The following is a 13,193-nucleotide window of genomic DNA, read 5'->3' as shown; positions in this document are numbered from 1 at the left end:
AGCTTCTGCCTTTGGCTCAGGGCTCAGGGCATGATCCCTGTCCAGGGATCGAGTCCCACATCGGGCTTTATGTGGGGAGCCTTTCTCTCTCTCTCTCTCTCTCTCTCTCTCTCTCTCTCTCTCTCTCTCATTAATAAATAAAATCTTTTTAAAAAAGCATCATTTCTGGAAAATGGCAATAAATGAGGGGAAAAAAATAGCCAAACTTCTTTCCATGACAGATACGTTACACTCTCTCATGTTTCAAATAAGAGCAATAGACTCAGACTTTGCTGCTTGAAATATCACTCCAAACCTTGGTGGTTTAAAACAACAATCATTTATTAGCTGGCAGGTTTGGTGGGATTGGCCATTTGGGCTGGGCCCAGCTGGACAGTTTTTCTGCTTGTCTCAGCTAAGGCTTATTCACTCATCAACTGTCAGCAAGGCTGGGGCTGGGTGGTCTAGGATGGACACACCTGTTGGGCACTTGGTAGGCTGTCAGCCAGAGAGGCTCTTCCATATGGCCTCTACAACAGGGTAGTTCAGGCTTGCTTATATGGTAGGAGTAAAAAAAAAAAAAAGAGAGAGAGAGAGAGAGAGAGAGAGAGAGAGAAAGTTGCAAAACCTCCTGAGGACTAGGCTCAAAATCTCACAATATCCCTTCTGCACTGTCACAAGGTTGATCTAAATTCAAGGGAAGAAGAAACAGACCCACTTTTTGAGGGCAGGAGCTAAAATGAATCTTTGGCCATCTTTCATCTACCATACTAAGTGATGAGCCTTACTAATATACATTAAAAAGTAAGGAAGTGTCAAATAACAAAACAAAAAAATTTAGTAATGGATTTGATGTTCTTTATTCAAGAAGAAACAATCCATGGATTGGGGGAGTACAATGTCTCCCAAGCAGTGAAACACTCTTCCCAAGGTATTTTGGGCAAGCTCAGGTTTTATAGAGCCTTAGAAGAAACAACATGGAGGCAACACAGGATTGGCCAGGAGGTCAGAGATTTCCTTATAAGGCCAGCAGGTCCCATTTTTCTAGAGTAAGGTAAGCCAGCTAAAGCTGAGTTGGAGGACTCTGTATGTTAGGTTTCCTCTACAGATGTTTCTTGTAAGAGCAGGCTGAATTAGGTTTACATTTGTGACATGAGCTGTGCCCCTAGGGCAGTCTCCATTTTGTGGGTCTCAATATATAAATTATCTTTATTTGAATCAAAGAAAGTCACACTCTTAGCTACACAATCATACTCCAATGGTGACCCAACAGTTACTCATTAACTCTTTTTTTTTAAGATTTTATTTATTTATTCATGAGAGACACAGAGAGACAGAGGCATAGGCAGAGGGAGAACCAGGACTAGGCTCAAAATCTCACAATATCCCTTCTGCACTGTCACAAGGTTGATCTAAATTCAAGGGAAGAAGAAACAGACCCTGATGCAGAACTCGATCCCAGGATCCCAGGATCGTGACCTGAGCCAAAGGCAGATGCTCAACCACTGAGACACCCAGGTGCCCTCATTAACTCTTATGTTTTCTCAGAAGCATTCATCTGGTGATCCCTCTCCTCTAATCATCCCACCCTATGCCTGTGATTCTGATGCTCTTTTTCTATGTTCAGCCTTTTACTTCCTGACACAGTCTAAGGGTTCTGATTGGTTGGGTAGCCTCAATCCATATAGAACGCACCAATCAGGCAGATCACGCTAGGCCACCTTCATATGGCACTGGCTGCTTAAAGATTTCTGATTCTCAAAGAGGAGGGACTCAGCAAGAACTCTTTGTGGAGAGAAAGCCAGAATCTCCTATTGATATTATGCTTTCACTTATTCAGCCAGAACAATTCTAACCCATCCTTCTAAACTAGGTTGAAACCTACCAGAACTCTATTCATTGTAAAAGCTTCCCAATATCCATTGGCAAAATCAGTGTCTTCCTCCACCGTGGTCTTGGGGTTATCTCAATTTGTGGACTAGTTACATTTAATAGTAATATAGTGGACAGAGTGCTGGGAAGGGTGAGGAAGGTTGTAGAAACATTTCTGGTAGGTAAAATGGGCTCAGATTGATATTTTCTGGAAGGTTGCCTCTTGGGGAGTTTACCTTTAAAGGCCTAAAAGTAGAGTATTGACTTAGCCTCATAGTTTTTGAAATGCTGACAGAAGGCAAGTCCTATTACACTGTTGAATGAAACAATGAGGCCACTGGACTGAGGAGGCCTAAGATTTGTTTCCCTCTCTCTTTTTATCCCCTTCCCATAACATTCATCTATTTTATTCCTAATTTCCACATGAGTGAAATCGTATAGTATTTGTCTTTCTCTGACTGACTCGTTTCACTTAGCATAACACCCTCTAGCCCTCCCTCCATCCACGTCGTTGCAAATGGCAAGATCTCATTCTTTCTGATGGCTAAGTAATATTCCATTGTGTATAAATACCACCTCTTCTTAATCCATTCATCAATGGGCACAGGCTCTTTCCATTGTTTAGCTATTGCTGATAATGCTGCTATAAACATCAGGGTGCAGATATTCCTTCAGTCTGTATTTCTGTATCCTTTGGGTAAATACCTGGTAGTATAATTGCTAGGTCATAGGGTAGTTCTATTTTTAACTTTTTAGGAACCTCCATACTGTTTTCTAGACTGTTGCAAATAGGCATTTATTTGGGCAACGAAGGAGACACAGAGTCAGGTAGAAACCTGAGTTGCTGTCTGTGGAAGTGGGGTTATAAAGGCTAAAGGTTACAAGTGTAGCTCTTAATCAGGCCCTTTATGAAAAACAGAGACTGAAAGCAGGTAAACGGGGATTGGCTGAGTTAATATGTTAGTCAAATTGCATTGGCTCCTTTCAAAGCGAAGAATGCAAATGATTGAGGTGTCATGGTGAGGAGCGAGTTAAGCCTATGCTGAGGGTTTGCAGCTGGCAAAATCTCATGGTTCCTCCAAAGAGGAGGTGCATAAATTTCTCCTCCCTTACCATCCCACCTCTAACCCCATTTTAAAAGAGACTCTCTTAGCTAGGCTTGCGCTAGGCTTGCTTGCTCTATTTTGAAATCTCCTTTGACATACTCAGTAGAGTAGCTTTGCTAGAGTCAGAAAACTCCTCTTTAAAAAGTTAATATTGTTGAGGGGGAAAAATTTTCCCTTCTACTTTTCAAGGTTGTGTGGTCTGGTTAAATTGACACGAATAACAGAGAAAAGTTATTTAAATTAGGTTTGTAGGTACCAGAGCCCTGAAAAAGGCAGCCAGACAATTGAGGCTTATAGACCTTATAGGGGCCTGGGCCTTCAAAGTGGGGAAAAGGCAATTTATGAGGTGAAAAGAAATGTTTGTTAATCAGGGGTAGCCCTGTCAAGTGGTTAAGTCTCTCCAAGGAAGTTATCACTGGTAAAAGCTTTCTTCCTGGTACAGGCCCCCTCTCTGATGTAAAGTTACCCTTACAAAAGTAGGGCAACTTCTGTTTTCAGAACTTTTCCTGTGTCTATGGTTTCCTAAAATAATCAGCTCAGAATAACCCATATGCTGAAGAATACTATGCATAGCATAATACCTTATGTTATTGCAACTTTTATCAGGACTTTTGGGTAGACCTCTGTCTCCGCTATATTCTGATTATTTGGCCCTATTTAAAAGTTTATCGAGCAATGTTTAAACTTGCTCAATGATTTCAAAATTACAATGGGGGGAGGGGCAAGATGGCGGAAGAGTAGGGTCTCCAAATCACCTGTCCCCACCAAATTACCTAGAAAACCTTCAAATTATCCTGAAAATCTATGAATTCGGCCGGAGAACTAAAGAGAGAACACCTGGAATGCTACAGTGAGAAGAGTTCGCGCTTCTATCAAGGTAGGAAGACGGGGAAAAAAGAAATAAAGACACAAAGGCCTCCAAGGGGAGGGGCCCGCGAGGAGCCGGGCTGAGGCCGGGGCGAGTGTCCCCAGGACAGGAGAGCCCCGGCCCGGAGGAGCAGGAGCTGCACCGACCTTCCCGGGCGGAAAGGGGCTCGCAGGGAGTTGGAGCAGGACCCAGGAGGGCGGGGATGCCCTCGGGCTACCTGGGACACTAACAGACACCTGCGCCCGGGGGGAGTGCGCCGAGCTCCCTAAGGGCTGCAGCGCGCACAGCGGGACCCGGAGCAGCTCGGAGGGGGGAGGGCGGAGGAAGAGACTCCGTGAGGAGGGAACTGCGCTGCCGGGAGCAGCTCGGAGGGGCTCGGGCGGAGGAAGAGGCTCCATGCGGAGGGGTCTGTGCGGTTCCAGGAGCAGCTCAGAGGGGCTCGGGCGGCAGCTCCGAGGAGGGGGCTGCACAGCGGGGAGCGCGAATCCAACAGCGCAGGCCGGTAGCACAGGGCGCCGGGACACAGCCCAGGATCCGGCCTCCCCCGGGACAGGCAGAGGCCGGGAGGGCCCAGGACTGCAAGGACGCTCCTGCCCCGAGCTGAGCAGATCAGCGGCCCCGCCCCGGAGCCTCCAGGCCCCTGCAGACGGAGAGCTCAGTAGTTACTGCGGGGGCTGAATCCAGGGCTCCAGAGCTGGCCCCGCCACTGCGGTTGTTCCTCCTGGGGCCTCACGGGATAAACAACCCCCACTGAGCCCTGCACCAGGCAGAGGGCAGAGCAGCTCCCCCAAGTGCTAACACCTGAAAATCAGCACAACAGGCCCCTCCCCCAGAAGACCAGCTAGACTGACTGACAACTTCCAGGGGAAGCCAAGGGACTTAAAGTACACAGAATCAGAAGATACTCCGCCGTGGTTTTTTGTTTTGTTTTGTTTTGTTTTGCTTTTTGATTTATTTCCTTCCCCTGCCCTTTTTTTTCCTTTTTTGTTCTCTTTTTCTTCTTTTTTTCTTTTTTTTCTTTTTTTTCTCTCTTTTCTTTCCTTCTTTCTCTCCTCTCTTTTTCTCCTTTTCCCAATACAACTTGGTTTTGGCCGCTCTGCACTGAGCAAAATGACTAGAAGGAAAACCTCACCTCAAAAGAAAGAATCAGAAACAGTCCTCTCTCCCACAGAGTTACAAAATCTGGATTACAATTCAATGTCAGAAAGACAATTCAGAAGCACTATTATACAGCTACTGGTGGCTCTAGAAAAAAGCATAAAGGACTCAAGAGACTTCATGACTGCAGAATTTAGAGCTAATCAGGCAGAAATTAAAAATCAATTGAATGAGATGCAATCCAAACTAGAAGTCCTAACGACGAGGGTAAATGAGGTGGAAGAACGAGTGAGTGACACAGAAGACAAGTTGATGGCAAACAGGGAAACTGAGGAAAAAAGAGACAAACAATTAAAAGACCATGAAGATAGATTAAGGGAAGTAAACGACAGCCTGAGGAAGAAAAACCTACGTTTAATTGGGGTTCCCGAGGGCGCCGAAACGGACAGAGGGCCAGAATATGTATTTGAACAAATTCTAGCTGAAAACTTTCCTAATCTGGGAAGGGAAACAGGCATTCAGATCCAGGAAATAGATCCCCCCCTAAAATCAATAAAAATCGTTCAACACCTCGACATTTAATAGTGAAGCTTGCAAATTCCAAAGATAAAGAGAAGATCCTTAAAGCAGCAAGAGACAAGAAATCCCTGACTTTTATGGGGAGGAGTATTAGGGTAACAGCAGACCTCTCCACAGAGACCTGGCAGGCCAGAAAGGGCTGGCAGGATATATTCAGGGTCCTAAATGAGAAGAACATGCAACCAAGAATACTTTATCCAGCAAGGCTCTCATTCAAAATGGAAGGAGAGATAAAGAGCTTCCAAGACAGGCAGCAACTGAAAGAATATGTGACCTCCAAACCAGCTCTGCAAGAAATTTTAAGGGGGACTCTTAAAATTCCCCTTTAAGAAGAAGTTCAGTGGAACAATCCACAAAAACAAGGACTGAATAGATAGCATGATGACACTAAACTCATATCTCTCAATAGTAACTCTGAACATGAACGGGCTTAATGACCCCATCAAAAGGCGCAGGGTTTCAGACTGGGTAAAAAAGCAGGACCCATCTATTTGCTGTCTACAAGAGACTCATTTTAGACAGAAGGACACCTACAGCCTGAAAATAAAAGGTTGGAGAACCATTTACCATTCAAATGGTCCTCAAAAGAAAGCAGGGGTAGCCATCCTTATATCAGATAAACTAAAATTTACCCCGAAGACTGTAGTGAGAGATGAAGAGGGACACTATCTCATACTTAAAGGATCTATCCAACAAGAGGACTTAACAATCCTCAATATATATGCCCCGAATGTGGGAGCTGCCAAATATTTAAACCAATTAATAACCAAAGTGAAGAAATACTTAGATAATAATACACTTATACTTGGTGACTTCAATCTAGCTCTTTCTACCCTCGATAGGTCTTCTAAGCACAACATCTCCAAAGAAACGAGAGCTTTAAATGATACACTGGACCAGATGGATTTCACAGATATCTACAGAACTTTACATCCAAACTCAACTGAATACACATTCTTCTCTCAAGTGCACATGGAACTTTCTCCAGAATAGACCACATACTGGGTCACAAATCGGGTCTGAACCGATACCAAAAGATTAGGATCGTCCCCTGCATATTCTCAGACCATAATGCCTTGAAATTAGAACTAAATCACAACAAGAAGTTTGGAAGGACCTCAAACACGTGGAGGTTAAGGACCATCCTGCTAAAAGATGAAAGGGTCAACCAGGAAATTAAGGAAGAATTAAAAAGATTCATGGAAACTAATGAGAATGAAGATACAACCGTTCAAAAACTTTGGGATGCAGCAAAAGCAGTCCTAAGGGGGAAATACATCGCAATACAAGCATCCATTCGAAAACTGGAAAGAACTCAAATACAAAAGGTAACCTTACACATAAAGGAGCTAGAGAAAAAACAGCAAATAGATCCTACACCCAGGAGAAGAAGGGAGTTAATAAAGATTCGAGCAGAACTCAACGAAATCGAGACCAGAAGAACTGTGGAACAGATCAACAGAACCAGGAGTTGGTTCTTTGAAAGAATTAATAAGATAGATAAACCATTAGCCAGCCTTATTAAAAAGAAGAGAGAGAAGGCTCAAATTAATAAAATCATGAATGAGAAAGGAGAGATCACTACCAACAACAAGGAAATACAATTTTAAAAACATATTATGAACAGCTATACGCCAATAAATTAGGCAATCTAGAAGAAATGGACGCATTCCTGGAAAGCCACAAACTACCAAAACTGGAACAGGAAGAAATAGAAAACCTGAACAGGCCAATAACCAGGGAGGAAATTGAAGCAGTCATCAAAAACCTCCCAAGACACAAGAGTCCAGGGCCAGATGGCTTCCCAGGGGAATTCTATCAAACGTTTAAAGAAGAAACCATACCTATTCTCCTAAAGCTGTTTGGAAAGATAGAAAGAGATGGAGTACTTCCAAATTCGTTCTATGAGGCCAGCATCACCTTAATTCCAAAACCAGACAAAGACCCAACCAAAAAGGAGAATTACAGACCAATATCCCTGATGAACATGGATGCAAAAATTCTCAACAAGATACTGGCCAATAGGATCCAACAGCACATTAAGAAAATTTTCACCATGACCAAGTAGGATTTATCCCCGGGACACAAGGCTGGTTCAACAATCGTAAAACAATCAATGTGATTCATCATCTCAGCAAGAGAAAAACCAAGAACCATATGATCCTCTCATTAGATGCAGAGAAAACATTTGACAAAATACAGCATCCATTTCTGATCAAAACTCTTCAAAGTGTAGGGATAGAGGGAACATTCCTCGACATCTTAAAAGCCATCTACGAAAAGCCCACAGCAAATATCATTCTCAATGGGGAAGCACTGGGAGCCTTTCCCCTAAGATCAGGAACAAGACAGGGATGTCCACTCTCACCACTGCTATTCAACATAGTACTGGAAGTCCTAGCCTCAGCAATCAGACAACAAAAAGACATTAAAGGCATTCAAATTGGCAAAGAAGAAGTCAAACTCTCCCTTTTCGCCGATGACATGATACTCTACATAGAAAACCCAAAAGTCTCCACCCCAAGATTGCTAGAACTCATACAGCAATTCGGTAGCGTGGCAGGATACAAAATCAATGCCCAGAAGTCAGTGGCATTTCTATACACTAACAATGAGACTGAAGAAAGAGAAATTAAGGAGTCAATCCCATTTACAATTGCACCCAAAAGCATAAGATACCTAGGAATAAACCTAACCAAAGATGTAAAGGATCTATACCCTCAAAACTATAGAACACTTCTGAAAGAAATTGAGGAAGACACAAAGAGATGGAAAAATATTCCATGCTCATGGATTGGCAGAATTAATATTGTGAAAATGTCAATGTTACCCAGGGCAATATACACGTTTAATGCAATCCCTATCAAAATACCATGGACTTTCTTCAGAGAGTTAGAACAAATTATTTTAAGATTTGTGTGGAATCAGAAAAGACCCTGAATAGCCAGGGGAATTTTAAAAAAGAAAACCATATCTGGGGGCATCACAATGCCAGATTTCAGGTTGTACTACAAAGCTGTGGTCATCAAGACAGTGTGGTACTGGCACAAAAACAGACACATAGATCAATGGAACAGAATAGAGAACCCAGAAGTGGACCCTGAACTTTATGGTCAACTAATATTTGATAAAGGAGGAAAGACTATCCATTGGAAGAAAGACAGTCTCTTCAATAAATGGTGCTGGGAAAATTGGACATCCACATGCAGAAGAATGAAACTAGACCACTCTCTTGCACCATACACAAAGATAAACTCAAAATGGATGAAAGATCTAAATGTGAGACAAGATTCCATCAAAATCCTAGAGGAGAACACAGGCAACACCCTTTTTGAACTCGGCCACAGTAACTTCTTGCAAGATACATCCACGAAGGCAAAAGAAACTAAAGCAAAAATGAACTATTGGGACTTCATCAAGATAAGAAGCTTTTGCACAGCAAAGGATACAGTCAACAAAACTCAAAGACAACCTACAGAATGGGAGAAGATATTTGCAAATGACATATCAGATAAAGGGCTAGTTTCCAAGATCTGTAAAGAACTTATTAAACTCAACAGCAAAGAAACAAACAATCCAATCATGAAATGGGCAAAAGACATGAACAGAAATCTCACAGAGGAAGACATAGACATGGCCAACATGCACATGAGAAAATGCTCTGCATCACTTGCCATCAGGGAAATACAAATCAAAACCACAATGAGATACCACCTCACACCAGTGAGAATGGGGCAAATTAACAAGGCAGAAAACAACAAATGTTGGAGAGGACGCGGAGAAAAGGGAACCCTCTTACACTGTTGGTGGGAATGTGAACTGGTGCAGCCACTCTGGAAAACTGTGTGGAGGTTCCTCAAAGAGTTAAAAATAGACCTGCCCTACGACCCAGCAATTGCACTGTTGGGGATTTACCCCAAAGATACAGATACAATGAAACGCAGGGACACCTGCACCCCGATGTTTATAGCAGCAATGGCCACAATAGCCAAACTGTGGAAGGAGCCTCGGTGTCCAACGAAAGATGAATGGATAAAGAAGATGTGGTTTATGTATACAATGGAATATTACTCAGCTATTAGAAATGACAAATACCCACCATTTGCTTCAACTTGGATAGAACTGGAGGGTATTATGCTGAGTGAAGTAAGTCAGTAGGAGAAGAACAAACATTGTATGTTCTCATTCATTTGGGGAATATAAATAATAGTGAAAGGGAATATAAGGGAAGGGAGAAGAAATGTGTGGGAAATATCAGAAAGGGAGACAGAACGTAAAGACTGCTAACTCTGGGAAACGAACTAGGGGTGGTAGAAGGAAGGGGAGGAGGGCGGGGGGTGGGAGTGAATGGGTGACGGGCACTGGGGGTTATTCTGTATGTTGGTAAATTGAACACCAATAAAAAAATTTAAAAAAAATAAAAATTACAATGGGCTAAATCTCTAAAGATGTGACTGCAATTGGTAGAAATCAAAAATATAAATCTCTTGGTTTGTTACTATCTTTCTATGTAGAACGGAGCCCCCTCTACCTACACTCACCCTCAGAACAGGAATTTTACTGATTTGTCCTTCCTCTGGTACTCCCTGAAGAGGGAGAAGGCAAGCTGAGGACAAAGCACAAGCTGACACCCCGCAATCCACGCCCCACACCCAGGTGAGATATATGTGACATTCCTCAAGTACTCCTCACTGCCCTAAAGGTAAGGGAAAGAAAAACAAATGGTTAACTTACAGAGATCACAGTCCTGCAAGACATAAGTCTCCCTCAGTTTACAAATGTCTTAGTGGTTTACAAGAAAAAAACATTCTTATCAACAACCTAACTTCCAGAAGGAAATGTAAATAAAATTAAATGTCCTTATAACCTGCAGTCCATTGACATACTCAAGGCAGGCAGAGTCGAATGTACCTCCAGGAAGCTCCCAACTGTCTTCATGTTAATGCCTTACTAGAGGGAAAAACAATCTTGATGTGGCAAGGCCTCCAGTATCTTGTAGGTCCTCTCTGGCACATGAAAAATTCTTTTGAAAATCTCCCTCTTTCCTTACCTCCCCCAGCTCCCAAATATATAATCAGCCATCCCTCACAACCTCAGTGCAGAAGCTCTTCCTGCCATGGGTCCTGTTCTTGTGCTTTAATAAAACCACCATTCTAACCAAAGGTGTTTCAAGAATTCTTTCTTGGCCCTGGGCTCCAGGCCTCACCCCACCAAACCTCACCTACATTCCAAAACTCCATCACTCCCTAGATCAAATAATGGTGTCAGCACTTATGATGACCTAAGTTACACAATATCTAAGCCCTAAATACCCACTCTCTGACCTCCAAACACCCATTCCATCACCAAGATTTAACCTCTACGTATTCCTTGAGCTTTATCTTTTAAAAGTTCAGACTTTTATTGTCTGATTTCCCAAACTTCTTTTCCATAAGCTCCAGTCTCGCCAGATTTGTCTTTCTAAAATATAGATGGGATCATGCCAATCCTTTAGTTGTAACAGGTTGCTGACCTTCCACTGCCCTCAAGGTAAAGTTTACACTCCTTAGCCTGATCTTTAAGGCCCATCACAAAAGTGTCCTACTTCTAACTCCTGTCCCAACCCAGCCAATCCTTTTTATTTTTTTAAGATTTTTTTTTTTTTGATAGAGAATGAGAGCCAGAGAGGTCACAGAGGGAGAGGGTGGGGGGGAAGCTGACTCACTGCTGAGCAGAAAGCCCGACTTGGGGCTCCATCCCAGGACCCTGAGATCACAACCTTAGCAGAAGGCAGACACTTAACCAACTGAGCTACCCAGGTGCCCCAACCTAGCCAATCCTTAATCAAAAGTCTGAGCTTTTAACTCTGGCCTGAAGATTTTGATGGCCTGAGTGGATTCTATTTTTAATGAAATGACTTAACGATCTTACCCCTTCCGGTATCCTGATTTTGCCTAATGCCATCAAATCTGACCAACAGAGAGAGCAAGGTTTCCACCCCTGATCATAACAAATTTTTGGAATAACCAAATTAATCTGTATCCTTTTGACTAGCTCACTGACGCAATAGTTTCCGAGCTCATTTTAAAGAAATTGTTTGCACTGGTTCATGGCTACAAAACAGTGACTGTAAATAACAAAGCCAGAGAGGGAACCCAGTGCCTGAGTTCCTCTCAGGAGGCTATGCAATGCGCGGAAGTGGCCGACAGGAGGCACTGTATCCCCTCCTCCTCTGCATCTCCAGCATTCTCTGCACACAAGGCTTCAAGTCCTGAACTTACTTCCAGCAAAACAAATAAGCTACAGGGGAACTTGAAAAATGTAAAAACCTGTGGGATGACAGTGCAGGAGTCAGAGGCAGGGCCAACTTCATGGATAGGTGACCTGTGTAGGGGCAAGGGCCAAGCCCCATGTAGAGACCAGCCTGTTCCTGGATTAAGGCTCTGCTATTCTGTCCTGAAATTCTTGGTATTTTTTAACAGGAGCCCCACATGTTCATTTTGCACAAGGCCCCACAAATTATATAGCCATTTCTGGTCAAAAGACTTGAAGCTTGGCACTTTCAGCCACAGTTAGCCTTTCCTTTGGAAAGAGGTGATGTTGAATTTTCATCAACTTTTTTTTGTTGTTGTTAATCTAGGTGTAGTCATAAAATCTTTCAATAGAAGATATTCTGCCCATGTCCACTTCATTTTAGGACTTGCTAACCCTAGGCAGCTGATTTTCTCTGATTCCTTCAGTAAGCAAGAGGATCCAGGAGGGATTTAATTACCTCCATTTGTTTCCTATGTGCTTATCTTCCCGTTCTTCTCCCTGTTTTTGGCAATATTATTTTCCAGTATTTTACAACAGCTGTGATGGAATCAGCTTCATTGTTGGGAGCTGGTTTTGAGCGTTTGGCCTAAAGATCCAGGTAGAGAGGTTGGTGCCTTCAGCCCAACAGCTTAGAGGTACTTAACCCTTCAACCGAGAGAGTCTGTGAGGCCATTGTTACTTAGGTCTCTGTGGTAGGTTCCTGAAGCTGAAATTAGTCATGTTGGTTCTCCACAGTATTTTATTTCCCATTGTCCTGTTTGTCTCAGAACAAGGCTTTGAGAGGGTTCGACATACTTTAGCAAATAAATAAGGCAGCTCCTGATAGAGACCTGGTTGCAAGGGTAAACTACCCAGTGGCCTCCAGACCAGCTGATGAAGGTGTCAAAGGGACGGGTTATGGCTCTAAATTCTCACCTTAAAATTCTAACATAAACTCTGTAGGGATGACTAGATGAACTTAAAAGGAACTGAAAATTGCCTTTTGCAGCAACATCAATTAAGAAACAGACACAAAGTCCTCATAATACATGCCATGTAGCAGAGGAAACAGTGTCACTAAGCAATCTGAGAATCACGCAATGCATATGAAGCCAGTAGAAAAATTGTTTTGTAGGGGTTGTAAATGATATTCAAGTATACTTATCTCCTTAAATCTCTTCAAACTGTATGCACAATTGGCGTATGATTAAATTGCTACTGATGCAATTTGGTAAAATGGGAGATAAGAAATAAATCATAGAATGCCATCACCCCATAACCTAGCAAGATAAACAAAACCTAGATGAAACCAGCGACAAAGTTCAACAAGAACCAGATAAGAGAAAAACTATAACTCTATACCATAAATTTTAAAAGATGACAGCCAAGAGAATAACACAAGCAGGTTAGTGAGGGCT

Source organism: Canis lupus, chromosome 4 (assembly GCF_003254725.2).
Source record: "Canis lupus dingo isolate Sandy chromosome 4, ASM325472v2, whole genome shotgun sequence".
Classification (NCBI taxonomy): Eukaryota; Metazoa; Chordata; class Mammalia; order Carnivora; family Canidae; genus Canis; species Canis lupus.
This window is presented reverse-complemented; position numbering follows the sequence as displayed.